The sequence below is a fragment of the Ambystoma mexicanum genome, chromosome 5q (genome assembly GCF_040938575.1).
Source record: "Ambystoma mexicanum isolate Mex_15411 chromosome 5q, UKY_AmexF1_1, whole genome shotgun sequence".
NCBI lineage: Eukaryota > Metazoa > Chordata > Amphibia > Caudata > Ambystomatidae > Ambystoma > Ambystoma mexicanum.
In genome coordinates this window covers 33,708,392-33,723,729 of record NC_090933.1, presented here as the reverse complement: position 1 = coordinate 33,723,729, position 15,338 = coordinate 33,708,392, and the positions used below count along the sequence as shown (strand labels likewise).

Genomic DNA, 15,338 nt, shown 5'->3' with positions numbered 1-15,338 from the left:
TCAAAGGCAAGAGACTTCCAAAGGAAACAAGACCTGGCCATCGACGATCCTGCAAACTGCCATTGGAGCGGTCGTCTTGCGCTGGTGAAGCCCAAGACTGTACTATGCTCCAAGCTCCCATTTTACCCCGTTCTCAAAACGCGGGGCAGGGAGACCCAGGCTGCCACATCCTGACATATTGTCTAAGAACACTTCTTTCTTTTCTTGAAAACCATCCCAAACCCTTTTTGTATTAAATGTGAGGTTTGGCAATAGGTTTCTTAGCATAGGCCCTTTTTATTTGACACAATGCCACTAGGACTGCCTTATTTTTCATTTCATGGTCGACGCTTGCTCCCATCTTAGATTTGGGTTTAGTTTAGGCGTTTTTCCAGCCTGCATACAGCATTCATTGTTCAATAAACACCCTTGAACTGTGATCACTTGTGTCTGTCTTACTTGTTGCCATCAGGAGTTCCTCACACTAATGACAAGCAGTTAGGTCACTGCCAAAGTTACCTTCTGATAAACCTAATTACTAATTATAGCTGGTGACCTGGTTGTAGAAAGGGGGTGAACTGAGAGCCTGTGTGGTCTTCATTCATCTAGTGAGTTTACTTTTCCAGTTCATTTATATGACATTCTCTTTTGAGCCTTCACTGCTCACAGAGAAAAGCTTAGACATTACTCCTTGGAATGTCAGGCATGATGCAACATCATAACTGATTGGAAGTTGCTAAAAGGCAGCCAGCTGCACTTGCAACCGCACACTGTTATTTCATGGATAATTTCATAAGCATTACAAATGGTGTCTATAACATTCAGGTCCCTATCAGTTTCTTCTCTACATTTTATAGGATTGGGAGATCATTCCATTTATAACTACAGAGTAGGTTATGGTCGAGATCTGAGCCAAGATTGCCACTCTCAAGTCAGCACTGAGCAAAGATGTCACTCCAAAATAATTAATTGAACTCTTTTTTTCTGCAGTCTGTTGCCGTATATTTCTTGGACATTAGTATCCAGTGGTTGGCAATGTGCTGGAGCAATGTTGGTAAGGTATTTGTCAGGCTTTAAAGTTTATCATCACCAGATTGAGATGCCTCGTGGGTAGCTCAACTAAGGCAGCTGTGCTAAAAAAAAATATATCTCTTGGGGAAAGAGATAACTATATTGTTTATGTTCTTTGATGTGAAAATGCAGTATTCGAAAAGTCTACTTTTTAAGTTTTGCCATCCTAAATATCGAAAGAAGGTCAAGGTTAATAACATTACAAAGGAACTAGCTCTACAAAGGCAGGATTATACTATCATCTCTGTGTAAATGAATGTTTCCCAAAATCTTTACTAATCAATCAATCAATCTTTATTTTGAAGCATAGCGCCATAAAAAAACAACATACACAAATATTAGGATTTTTTTTTATTTCAAAGTACTTTAAATTATTAAATTACAATACAACAAAATTCCAATAAAAAATCCATGTTAGGTATCTCATTGAAGACATAGGGCCTCATTACGAGTATGGAGGCAGCCATGCCCTTAATAAGGGCATGGCTGCACCATACCGGGTTCCAGTACACGGTAAGTCCTCATTGGAAATACCCATCCCCATTCCCATTTGAGCCCCCATAGGACTCAATGGGAATGGGGAGGGAGCTAATAACAGGCCCTTTAAAAACAGGCCCGTTATTAGCTCCCTGGTCCCCTCGCGGGAAACGCCAAAGACGCCTAGTTTTACCAGGCGTCCTTACCGGGTCCCACAAGGGAACCTCGTAATAGGGCGTCCCGTAATGAAGGGTGCCGGTCCTGTACTGGCACCCATCATTACGGGAGCGCCAGCCTCGTTATGAGGCCCATAGTCTATTTTGTAACAAGTCCGCGAGAAGCTGCTTTGATGCTTCTAAAAACATGTAAACAGCTGATGCTACTTCTCTAGATGGTAAAGAGAGCATGTGTTGCAATGCCTCTTTAGTCAACCTGCAATTTAACATCCTTAGTACTGGAATTAAAAACCTTTTTGGTAAATAGAAAGACGGACATAAAAACAAAAAATTAACTATTTCACAAGTTAGTTTCACGGTACAAGGACAGCAAATAATTGATTTCTGATCCCTGTGTATAATGCCACTGACCCCAATTAGTGATAGAAGACGGCCAACCCTCAGATGAAATAAGACACTCCTTATTCACTTTTGGTAAAAACCAATGCATATATTCCGTGTTAAGCCTGCTACATCCATAATCCAAATACTTGGAGACAGACCAGTTCTCATTTCAGAAAAGGTACGCTGCTCCCTTCGTAGCTTCATGTATTTTTCCCTTAGTAACTGTCAGGGTTTATCTATTTAGGATATGTTGGTTATTCTTGGGTAGTATCTTTGTGAGGAAGAAAATCATTGTGGTTAAGGTTTGAGTGTAATTTGTGAATTTCCTCAGGTTGGGCCTTAACCACTTTGTTTAGAGTGTGGACATCAGCCCAAGCCAAGAACGTGGAAGTAATCAGCGATCTGATTGGCTGGAGAATCCTAGTGGTCAGTTCAGAAACATTTCCAGAATGGGCAATTACCGGGCATTACAGCCCCGGCAGACCTGGTAATTGCCCATTCCCGGGCGCTGGAAAATATTAGCCCCCATTCCCATTTGAGTACCATTCGACTCAAAATGGGGATGGGGAGGCCGGATGCAGCGGCACCATTCATTAATGGTGCTGGTGCATCCGTTGAGTTCTGCAAGAGGGTGCCGAACAATCGTAGTTTCGAAACAACGGTACTGGCAAGCTTACAAGTACCGTTGTTTCCGGACCGACAAACATAAATGAGGCCCATAGTCTTTAAAACAAAGCTAAGTAAACTTGCCAAGTTTATTGAAAGGACTCATTGAATTGTGAATCTTCTCATTTTTGTGAACAGTGTACATTATAGAGACATAAGTATGCCGCGTAAAGAAAAGTGACGTTATATAATTGACAAAATCAATTTTTGGGAACTGCGCGCAGGTTCATTTTTAGAACGCTCGCAGAAAAATGAACAGAACGTAATTACACCATTTTACTCTTCAGCGGAATTGAGAAGAAAGGATCTGGTCAGTTTCCTGCAAAGTGGGAATACAGACGACTGCTGTTGGCACGTCAGCTGATGTTCGCTCACGTGCCTTGTATATTTATTTCAGTCACCGTCCTGCGTTATTTCTTTGGTTGCCGTTTACTCTGGCATTCTTTTTCTTTCCCCGTCATTCAAAAGTACGTGAAGGGAATACAGATTGACTTTAACTGAAGTCAATTTCATTTTTCGTCCACCGCGCGGCCGCGGTTGTAGTTTATAATTAAAACTGCTTTTGCCTGAATTCTGTGAAGAGCTCCGGCGCAACGTTGTTCAATCTGACATTAGGCCGTTTCATTCTGTATTCAGCGTGCTGCGCTCTCGCACGTAATTGCCCAGCTTCGGTAACACACAGTGAATCAATCTGAACTCTTTGCCTTCCTGGCTCTGAAAGGAACTCTCGTAAGATCTCAAGAGCAGAACGATTAAATTAGTTTTTGTTTTATCTTCTCGCAGAATGCAAAGCTACTTACTTTAACATCCGTGGAGACGGAAGCGTGGTAAGGAGCGGCTTCAGTGTTGTTCAATAAGAAGCTACATGCTTTCAAGAGAGTTAGTCTACGTAGTCCAGTAAGGCTTTTCTTTTTTAAAGGTTTTAAAAGGTTTGAACAAGTTATGAAGGTTTCACTGAGCTTAAAATGAAGAACAAGTCCACTCTATAACTTTTAACTCTGCATGACCCAGTTCCTTGACAAAGTTGTTCACCAAGCAAAACATTGTGCTGAGAAGATCTAAAAGCAGGTTGAGACAACTCTTCAACTATGGAATCTCTCTATCGGAAAATGTAATTCATAGTAGGGCAACTAACTGTATGGACCTCTGTAACAATGTGCTCTAGTTTGGCTGCATGAACTTCAGTAACAAGAAGCATCTGCAATATGATATGATATTTTATTTGTATCGCGCTCGTACAGCGTGGCAAGGCAAGGGAGGGGAAACGGGAGTACAAAACAACGATCTTACTAGGCCCAGTGACATTGAGAACGTGCAAGTGCATGGGAAAGGGGAATAGTGCATGGAAGGGGGAGAGTGCAAAGTGCGGAGCAGAGGAGAACAGATAAATAATAATAAATACAAATAAATAGATAATGAAGCAATAACAGGGGTAGTGCGGTCAGCGAGTGGGAAAAGCTGTGTTTACGGCAGCAGAACTATAAGTCTGATAAGTGCATAAAAGAAGAAAAATGGGGCGTGGGGGACTGTGGAGGTTACAAGTACAGTCCCCAGTGTGAGGGGTGGCTGGGAGGCAGTGCAGAAGGGTGGCAGCGTGAGCCGGTACCTGGGCCCGGGGGACAGAGGGTGGCAGGGTGCACAGTGCCAAGAGAGCGGATCAGCAGGGCAGAGGGTGAGCAAAGGCAGATGCAAAGAGGAAGGTCTTGAGGTGCTTCCGGAACCGGAGATGGTTCTCCTCAAGTTTTAGAGTGGCATGGAGGCTATTCCAGAGGGAGGCCCCAGCAGAAGACAGAGATCTCCCCCCAGCTTGTTTCTTTGAAAAACGACTGACCCTGAGGGAGTTAGAGGTAGAGGAGCGAAGGGCTTGATAGGGTAGGTATTTGCAGAGGGATAGCTGAAGGTATTTTGGGCCCAGGCCCCAGAAAGCCTTGTGGGCAATGCAGAGGGTTTTAAATTTAATCCTTGCATCCACTGGGAGCCAATGGAGAGATTTCAGAGCTGGAGAGATATGATCCCAGGGCTTGAGGCCAAGGACAAGTCTCACAGTCCTGTTCTGGATTAGTTGAAGAGGGCGAAGAGTAGAGGCAGGTAACTTTAGAAAGAGGCTGTTATAATAGTCCAACCTAGAGAGAACCAGAGCTTGGGAGACAGTGAGCTTCTGGGGGAAGGAGAGGAAAGGAAGAGTACCTCTGAGGAGGTGCAGTAGGAATTTTGACTTTTTAGAGACCTCCGAGATGTGGGAGGAGAAGGAAAGTGTGGAGTCAAAGATGACCCCGAGGTTCTTAGCCTCGCAGGTGGGGATGGGAGGAGGGCCAAGCAAGGCCGGCCAGAGAGAGAGGGGAAAGGATGGAGAAGGTGTGCCGATGAGAAGGATCTCAGTCTTGCTGGCATCAGGCAAAGATCATTGACGGCACACCAATCTTGAATGTCAGTTAGGCAATCTGAGATGAGAGAGGGAGAGGAGGTGGCCGAGGGCAGCCTGAAAATTAGTTGAGTGTCGTCAGCGTAGCACTTGAAATGTCAGCATAGAGTGGCAATGCAGTGGGCAAGAGTTGCCAGGTATTGGTTGAAAAGCCAGGGCAAGAGGTTAGACCCCTGGGGAACACCACAGGTAGAGAGGAAGATAGATGATAGGAAGGACCCCAGTTGGACGTGGGAAGGTAAGATCAGAAAGGAAAGAGGTCAGCCAGGCCAGAGCCTGATCGGTGATACTCAGGTTCTCACATAGACAGTTGAGCAGGATGGTATAGTTGACCATGTCAAAGGCAGAAGAGAGATCGAGTAGGATGAGGACAGAGGGAATGAGAGTCAAGGTTGGAGAGCAGATCTTCGCGGATGTTCAGGAGAGCAGTTTCTGTACTTCTGGCCGCTCTGAAACCAGACTGGTGGTCATGGAGACAGCCAACAGAATCAAAATGAAGGTTAAGCTGAGAGATGGCCAGCTTTTCTAGGCGTTTGCCCAGAAAGGGAGTAATGTAGATTGGTCGATAGTTAGCAGGACAGGAAGGATCTGCTGAGGGTTTCTTGAGCAGAGGATGCACAAGGGAGCGTTTCAGAGGGGAGGGGGAAGGATCCCGAGGCAAATTAATGGTTGCAGAAATCAGCAAGGGCCAGTGCGAGGGTGTCAATGTGGTCCTTGATGGTTTTAGAGGAACAGGGATGAACCTGTTTTGATGAGGCTTTCATAGATCGGACTTGTCTAGTGACCTCATCAGGGGAGAAGAGAGGAAAGGAGGAGAAGGAGGGAGGTGGGGTGGTTAAAGGGGGGTTAGCAAGTGCAGACTGAGGGGGAATAGGAAGGGGAGGGGAGGAGGTTAAAGGGTGGTTAGCAAGCGCAGACTGAGGGGGAATAGCAAGGGGAGAGGAGGGGAGGAGAGGGTGGACAAGATGTCCTGGGTTTTTGAGATAAATTGAGAGGCAAGGTCATTGCAGAGAGCTTGGGAGGCAAGAGGAGATGTAGAGACTGCAGCAGGGTTGGCAAGCTCCTTGCAGAGTTTAAAGAGTTCGGCCGAGTTGTTAGATGCCGCAAAGACACACGCTTGAATGTGGACTCTCTTCTTGGTGCGGACAGAGAGTCTGTATTGCCTTTGGAGCAGGCGACAGGCTAGTTTGTCAGAGGATGAACAAGAAGCCTTCCATTTCCTCTCAGCCCCCCTACACTTACGTTTAAGTGTAGCTAAGTCGGAGTCATACCAGGAATTACACTTGGCTTTGGACTTCAAACGGATCCTCATGACAGGGGCAAGAGCATCAAGAGTAACAGAAATGGAAGAGTAGAGAAGGGAAAGGGTTGTGTCCGGGTGTGAGTCAGCCAGAGGAGGGGGGGGGAGAGAAGGTGGCAGCGAAAGCATCAACTGACACACGCTTCATAGGACGGATGTCCGAGAAGGTAGGTGGCAGTGTAGGTGTGAGCTTGGCTTGGGGAGAAGAGAGCGAGAGATGCAAGGAGAGAAGGCAGTGGTCACTCCAGGATAGAGAAGTGGTCAGAGGGATAGAGAGGGGAGGCCTGAGCAGATCAGGACATCGAGTGTGTGTCCAGCAGAGTGCGTCGGGCCAGAGGGGAGGATAGAGGGTGAGAGGGAATTGCAAAGGTTGTGAAAGAGCAGAGATGAGGGACAGGGAGAATCGAGGTGGATGTTGAGGTCACCAAGGAGGAGGAGTTGAGTGGTAGAGGTCAGGAGGGAGGAGGAGAGGACAGCCCACTAAGAAAAAAGGTGTGATTTGTCCAGGGGGCCGGTAGAGAGTAGCAACAGTAAGAGATTGGCTAGGAGAGATTGAGAGCCTGCAGACAAAGCATTCGAAGGAGGAGTAAATCTGAGTGGGAATGATGGTGGCAGCAATCCATTCTGGAAAGATCAGGGCTACACCCCCTCTGGCCGGGTGGATCTGGGTGCGGAGAGAATCTTGTAACCGTCAGGGAGGAGAGTGTCAAAGCTCGTGACAGAGCTGGCCGTGAACCATGTCTCCGTAAGACCGAGGACATCAAGATCTAGTCCTTCAAGGAGGTGGCAGATGTCAGAGGAGTGTTTGACAGCAGAGCGAGAGTTGAGAATGGCAAGGCAAAGAAGGTTGCAGGCCTTAAAGATCTTCCGGGGAGGGGTACAAATCAGAGGTACGTCCTGCAGAGTTGTGGAGTTGGCCTGAAGAGGGGCAGAGGAGGAGCGAAGAGTGGGCGAGGTAGCCAAGGAATGAGGAGGGGACAGCCAGAGATGAAAGGAAGTTAATGAGGCGAGGGAATCGCCTATCAAAGAGGAGGAGATTGGCCTGAGGACCTTGGACCATGACAGTGCAGTTTAGGTAGACATTAAGGATGACTCTGGAGGAGTAGAATGAGGCCATGAGGACTTCCCAGCGAGTGCCACCGTTAATGGGAGAGGAGTAGGCAGGACAGAGGACAGAGCACAGAGATCATATGGGGGGTCCCTAGATCTGGCGAAGGAACAACAAAGAGGATGTCGGTGAGGGTCTGTCTGGAAGAGGGGCTGGTATAAGTATCAGCGATAGGGAGACCAGGGTTTGAGGCCAAGATATCATTTTTAAACTTCTTCTTTCCAGAGTTAGTGAGAAGGGAAGGATAGTTGATAGAGAAGCATTTGGAATAGATGGGAGAAACAGAAAGCGCCATGAGTGGAAAGAGAGGAGGCAGAGGGAGGAGTAAGCAAGTAAGCGGTATAGAGCAGTCACTGGGCTAGCAGGCAACAATCAGTGCCATAGTTAAATGCAAAACACAGCAAGTTTGACTTTCCAGTTAAATGCAAAAATAATAATAATATTAGAGATCTCTACTTGATCAAGTGTTTAGAAGAAAATATTCCCTTCCTCTGGGCGATAAGCAGAGGAATTACAGGTATACATTCCTTAATTCAACAGGATATAAGTACAAGGCAGTTTAAGCAAGTAATGTAGTAACTGTTTTAATCCTTTTTTCTTCCTTCCCAGTACAGATTCTCCTGAGGGTGCTGAAGGAACCTGTTACTTTGTTATTTTATCCACTTCCCCTTTCCCCCGGTGGTGTAGTGTGCTCAACTGTTTGAGTGCTCAACACCTTTGGGGTCTGTCAGAGTTCAGCAGCTCCTGTGGATCTTCAGTCAAGACTCAGCCTGACAGTAACTTAATGTCAGTTCTAGAGACTTTTACCGGGGGAGCATAAATTCCCGGAAGACCAAGAGTATCAAATGTATTGCCCAGTTACTTCAGCCAGTTAATCTTTCTGCAGATGTCTGAGGACATCAGTTCTTTTAGAATTTCATGCGTTAGGTAATTCTCGGTTTGCACCCATATTTTCATCCAAAACAACACTGGTTTGAGGTTTATGTGGTCGGTTATATAATCCAGGCTTAATTCTTGATGGAGCAAGTAAGTTGAGGAGCTCCTAACAGCTCACCAAATGCCCTGAGTCAGCAAACCAGGCACCTAGAAGCAAAGTCTGGGTTTAGGTCTAGCACAGATCACAAGAAATACAACAGCGTTATTGGGTATGAGACCCACCTTAGAGTGAAAGAGGAATTGCCTGAGAACTTGATAGTATGATGTGGTTATGGTAGCCTGTGCCGTATTCTCATCCTATGCATGAAAAATAGAGACAATGGAGTATGTATTGGAGAACTAAGGCTAGGACTGACAAGAAAATGGTGCATGCAAGTGTGGGGCTTACCATGAACTCCAAAAGATCAGCGTCGCAGAAGTAGAGAACAACTCTAAACCAGTGAAACAACCAGACCCACTATTCCCGATGGAACGAGGATGCCTACGAGCAGTCTCTAGTCCAGAGGGGAGCACCCGACGGAATGAGGACGAACAGCTGTGCACAGAATGTAGGCAGTCTCTAGTTCATGTGCGGCAGAGGGGAAATGAGATGGACGGTTGCCTCACAATGGTATAGAGAAAAAGTTCCAGGCAAAGGTAGGAGACCTACGCACAAGGTGAGTCCGGGGCAACACCAGCTCCTTAGCAGAAGCACGTAGATGTCCGGGAGTAGCGAGGAGAAAATGAATGTAGCAGGCAGGGATTAGGCAAAGAATTCCAGGACGCGAGCCGTGTTCAAATACCGAGAAGACAATAAGGCCCGGGCAAAGTAGCAGACGAGGAACAGGAGCAGGCACATCCAGGAAGCAAAATCCGAGTTCAAAGAAGAAACAGGATACAATGACAAGACGAAGAATTACCGAACGTAGCACACTTCCGCAGATTCAGAAGTGTTTTAACCATGGAGAAGTGACGCTAAATAGACCATGAAGATCGGCGTCACAGCGTATTGAATCCACCAATCATGGCCGCCACAATTTCCAGGACAATCTCCAAGAACGTCTGTAACGTCCTGGGCACAGAGCCCTCTGGGATGTGTAGTGTGAAACACATAACGGGGTGAATCAGCGTACATTCTTTTGCATGGAGAGATACTGGGAGAGTGGTTGAGGTTAGGGTGATGTGAGGGTGCGTTTACCTAGCCAGCATGATGTTACGGGCAACCTAGATGAGGTGGACAGACCCTGCTTGTGTGGGTTAAGCCCCGTGGTGGATGGAATCCTAACACCCTGCAAGAAATTGTTTTCTTTAACCTGGATCGACTGAGTAGGACACAGGTCCCACACTTCTGCACCATGAATACACGATGCAACTGGCTTGGCACAGTAAATGTCTAATGTTTGTCTAATGGTTAAGCCACCCATCTCCAAGCCAACTCTATATAATGCACCGCAGGCCTGATACAATTTGTGTGTGGCCTCAACAATGTGATCTGACCAATTAGCCCTGCTATTATAGGTCACCCTGAGGTAGGTGAATGTTTTCACCCAGTCAGGTTTAGGTCCTGATACAAGGATGGGGCTAGTTTTTGGGTCTGCTCACCCACTTGCATAACCTTGGATTTCCTTATGCTTATTGACAGATCTCTAATGCCCATGTATTTAGCATAAGCAACAACAAGATTTTGTAAAGCTAGTGGAGTATGCGCCAACAAAACTGCATCGGCAGTGCAGTACAAGACAGTAATGTTTCTCCTTCTCAGTGTATTCTTTGTGGCTTTGTTTAGTTCATGTGCCAAACTGCAGATGTAAAGATTGAAAAATAGGGGGGCAAGGACTCATCCTCATCTAACCCAAGATAAGATGTCAAACAAGGGGGTTAGTTTTCCTTCATTTTCCAACCTACCACTGCTTTCAGCCGGTGTGTAAAGAAATGCGTGTTTTCAAAATAGGCGCTGGCAGACCAATGGAATATTATTGATGCCACAACTTTCTCGGTTTACCTTATGAAACACTTGGCCATGGTCCATAAATCCCAAATAACTGGGCTTCCATACCCTTTGGTATATTTATCTTGAAGCAAACTAAGATTCATAATTTGCTCTACGCTGCCAACTCCTGTCCTAAAACCGTATTTCTCTTCTGACAATATGAAATGTTCTCTTGCCCATTTCAGTATGCGTGATTATATCACCCTACCCAGCCATTTTGCCAAAGCGTCGATCAGAAATATGGACGGTAACAGCTAGGATCAAGTTTATCACCTTTTTGAAATATTGATATTATTATTGATTCTTTCCAGCTTGCTGGGAAAATACTTGTAGCCAAAAATATATCAAAGATTTTGGTGCACACCAGGACCCATATTAAATGCTCCTTCTTAAATATATCTATCATCAGCTGGTCTGGGCCAGGGGATTTGCCAGGAGCAATGAAAACAGAGCTTCTCTTAGTTCATCTACCTGAAGCTCCAAAACAAATCCATTGTTTATTATATAAGGTGGATCGCAGCCTCTATCCATTGTCACCGCTATTTCATCACCCCGTTGACCGAACAACTTCGAGAAATGATTAGTCCAGGCTAAAGAGGTGGGAATCTCCTTTGATTCGACAATGGGAGGACGGGTACCAGATGAAACTATTTTACAGAAGTCGCCTTTATTAGGTTTTTTGGCTGCTTCTTCCAATTCATGCCACCATTTAATTTTCCATTTAATTTTCCACAATCTTTACTAGAATATGGACATAATAAATGTAATTTCACAATTAGTGATATTTGGTGTAATTATGAGGTAATATTGTTCACCAATTTTCAAAAGCAATTAGGACCAGCCAGGATAAACCTTCTACATTATCTAGGTAGCTACAATGCAACACAGGAACTGTACAAGAGAGGTAACGATGGGCAGAAACTCAAATCTAAATGAGTTAAAGGTTATAGGGAGGATGTTATTTCCAAATGGCAGAAAGTGTTAGTTGAAGGGCATGTGAGAGCCATATTGGTGGGTTACACGAGTGACACTACATAGATTACTACCGAGTACATTTTATTTGGTAAAATCAGAGCATTATGTACTTTATCACCACGAATTCGCCCCCAAAAGAAGCATAGCATTATTTACATTTGCCTCAGATGAATGCTAGTGTTCAGGAATAGGTTCTCGGCTACATATGATGGTCTCGAAGAACAGAATCAAAGAAATCTGGGTACTTGTTACGACTCACCAGGGGGAACTGGCTCGGATGGCTCCTGGCAGTGCTTCCAGCTGTATAATAACTGGGAGCAGCAAACCTAGACCTGATAGGTCTAGGTCTCCGCACAAGAGGGAGACCTTTCTATTAATGCATAGAGTAAAAAAGGGGTCTCTAGGTAATGAACACTCCTGTGCTAAGCTCTGTGTATAGTTCTCTTGGAATTGATCTGTTGGTTGCAAGGTCACAGGTTGGAAGAGACAAACCCAATACCTCATACTGGGGACATTTAAGAGAAAATGTCCTGGTTACCTTGCAGGATAAGTAATCTGAACCTTATTTAAGTTTTTATTTGCATTGACATAAGGTTTAGACACAGTCTGGTGGGTGAAGGTCACCCACTAGACAATGGGCCTCATTACGACCCTGGCGGTCCGGAAATAACGGTGGCGGTAAACCTGCCGCCACCGTTGTTTCCGGACCGCCTGATCCCGACCCCTGCAGGCAGGAGGTGATGTTCCCGCCAGGTCTGACCTGGCGGGTTTAACACCTCCCGCATGCAGGCGGACGAGGAAACACCGGCAGCATTACAAGATGCTGCCGGTGTTTCCATGATCACGATTCCCATTGAGTCCCATAGGACTCAATGGGAATGGGGATTTACACCATTCCGCCTCCGTGATTCCTGGAAAACCGGGGTTGTAATGCCCCGGTAATTCCGGGAATCACAGAGGCGGAATGGTAATACGAGTCCGGCGGTAACCAGGCGGTTTTACCGCCGCGGTTACCGCCGGACTCGTAATGAGGCCCAATGTGTCTAAACCTTATGACAATGCAAATAAAAACTTCCATGTAACAACCACAGCAGAAACGCTTGAGATCCTTCCATAAATAAGGGTCAGATTACTTTCTATTAATGCACCCCTCTATTCATCTAATATACTAAGAGACAGGTTAATTAACTGAAAGAGCAGATCGATGAACCAGTAACATCAGTTGGCACCAGCTGAAATAAAAGGACAGGTCTCAGGGGAAAATACCAGAAACTGACAAGAAAGAGAACCAGAGAGTAACTAACCTCTTGTCTCTGGACACCAATTCTAGGAACTGGATGCCGGCATGGTATTCTAGGAACTGGATGTCAGCGTGCTTAGTTCTTAAAAGCAGGGAGTCTCTATCTTGTGTGAGAAAAGGAATCAAGGAGGTGGAAGTAACAGAAATTTCAAGGGATTCCAGTAGAAACAACGAGAGACAGAGTATGGAGGGAAGTTAGTGATATTAGTAGGACCAGATTCCCAGACGGCACAAGGACGCTCTAGCGACCGGGATGGTGCACGTTATGAACAGCAGAGTGTCTCTAGTTCTGTGCACTAGCTCTGTCCGACATCAAACGGTAATCCAAAAGTAGTCTGTTAAACAAAAACAGGTCGGCGGCGTGCAGGCTGCAAAGGGATCCAAACAGCAGGATAGTGCAGTCCGAAGGTGGAGCAAGAGGTCAGCGTTGTCCAGGCAGCAGAGGTACAGAAACGTGTAGCAGCCAAGGTACGTATTCAAGGCAAAGGTCGGTAACGGGTAAGCAGCAGTATCAGGACCATGCAGAGAGTGAGTCTGTGATAAGAGGATTCCAACAATAATAAAAACAAACAAGAGTATGGCACCGGAATCACAACTTCAATCAGAAGTAGTTGTGTCCTTGCTCTGCTGAGTTTTACGAACAGTAGGAGGCAGGGCATGAAGCATCATTGCCGGTCACATGATCACGCTTACGTCTGGTTCCCCTGGCAATGGTATGCACGAAAGCCCAGTGCCCTCTCCGGTCGGTGCATCCCCAACATTGCCAGGGCAACCTCCAGCATTACAGGAAGGAGAAATCGTTAATGTAAGGGAACCGGGTTAACAGTGATCTGTGACGTGAATCTGCAAGCAAAACACTCAGAGCGTGGTGCGATCATGACAGTACTATAACCAACAAACTATGAAAAATACCCACAAAAATGTAATTCTCAATGTAGCTATGTTTCTTTCTGGAATATATAATATATGGATGAGGATGAAAATTAGGGCAGTTTTATGTTTCACTGACAGTTGCTAAGCTGATTCTTTTACAAAACGTGAAGGATTCCGCTCACCCCTGGTAGCCCCCAATGTCCCTGCCCTCGGCCCTCACAATTAGAAAAGCTATGAAAATGGCCTCATGGAAAGTTACAAGAACAAGGTAATATATTTATTTCACACGCATCTTGAGAAATGGCGGTATGGGACCCAAAGAAGAACTTTTTGTTCACAATATGTTATGTACAAGAGGGACCAAGTAATGGTACGAATTATGGTTGGCTCTATGGCCAGGTTACATCAGAGTGCTTTGTCTTATTAAAAAGAACATTGCTGTAGACTTTAGTGAGAATAACGTTCTGCGGCCAGTACCATCGTTTGTATATTTTTTAATCCTTTTCCAAATTGAAAATAATAAAATGAAAGGGATTTGATTAGGGGTTTGCTGCTTGTTCAATTTTTAAGAATGTTAAAGCATGGGTTTATTTTGGTTATCACCAAATCGAGAAAGGAGACTCCAAGGTTTGAAAGCTACCTACTGGAAAATCATAAAAATACACCTACCTGCGGCCTTACTGTATAAGTTTTCTTTTGTGTACCTTCTGAAGTTTGCAGGCTACAGTATTTTATCCTGTCCTTTAATCATGTCCCTCTTGTGTGGTTCCCTTGATAACTGGCCAGTCCAATATAAACGTGCAATCCACTGTATGTCACACTCACTCATCCCTATGTTTCACTTACAATTCCAAATCCAACCCATGTGATGATCGTATATTAGTGATAAGGATTCACAAGGATATTCCTGTCTCAAGTTATCTGCATGTGCACATTATTGAAGAAATATCCATTGCCTGATGTGATTTATGTAATGAGATTCATGAACTTGTCTTGTGTGTAATAATCTGTGATGTTGTTCATATTGTTTTAATTTGTATTGTTTTATGGGTTCATCCAAAATAAACATTTGTTGATTGATTGACTTACAACTCCAGTTGGCAATTCCTGTTCCCCACATACTACTTTTGCTAGTTTCTCAACATTTCTGTTCTTTGAACTCTATTTTGAATATGTACACCTGTTTATCACTTTGCACGTAAATGTTCTCTGGAATGTTTTGTATGGTTCTGGCATGTCCCCCGTGTTGCCAGAAACTCTGATGAGCATCCTCTGGCAACAGCATTCTTCCCCATAATGAAGTTCCTGAAGACATGCATTGGACTTAATGAAGTCATTTTTGGAGAACACTTCGATGAACTTGCATTATTTGCTTAAAAAAGAAGGTAACATTTGTATTGAACCCTGCACTTGTAGGTATCTTGAGGAGTCTGGGTTGTTCATTATTTTGTTGTGTACAATGCTGATACAGTTTATATTCGCTGCGTATCTTGATTTGATCATTTAAACTGGCATTCTATTTCAATTATGTTGGTGGCAGAAGGCCATGTACTTTGTAACGTGTGCACGGTGCACGCTTCTAACTGTGCTTCTATTTAAATCATTTTAGCTGAGTGTTGTCCAGTTTCACGGATGGTAACCAGGATCTATCTCCAATCTTGCCAGATTATCTTTCTATTTAAATTATTGTGAGTGTAGTCCT

General features: G+C 44.9%; 1 protein-coding gene across 5 annotated transcripts in view; it reads right to left on the bottom strand.

Moving 5' to 3' along the window:
• The window catches only part of LOC138497169 (uncharacterized), an 870,532-nt gene that overhangs the window by 226,071 nt on the left and 629,123 nt on the right, over positions 1 to 15,338 (bottom strand). The gene's annotated exons all lie outside the window — the stretch shown is intronic.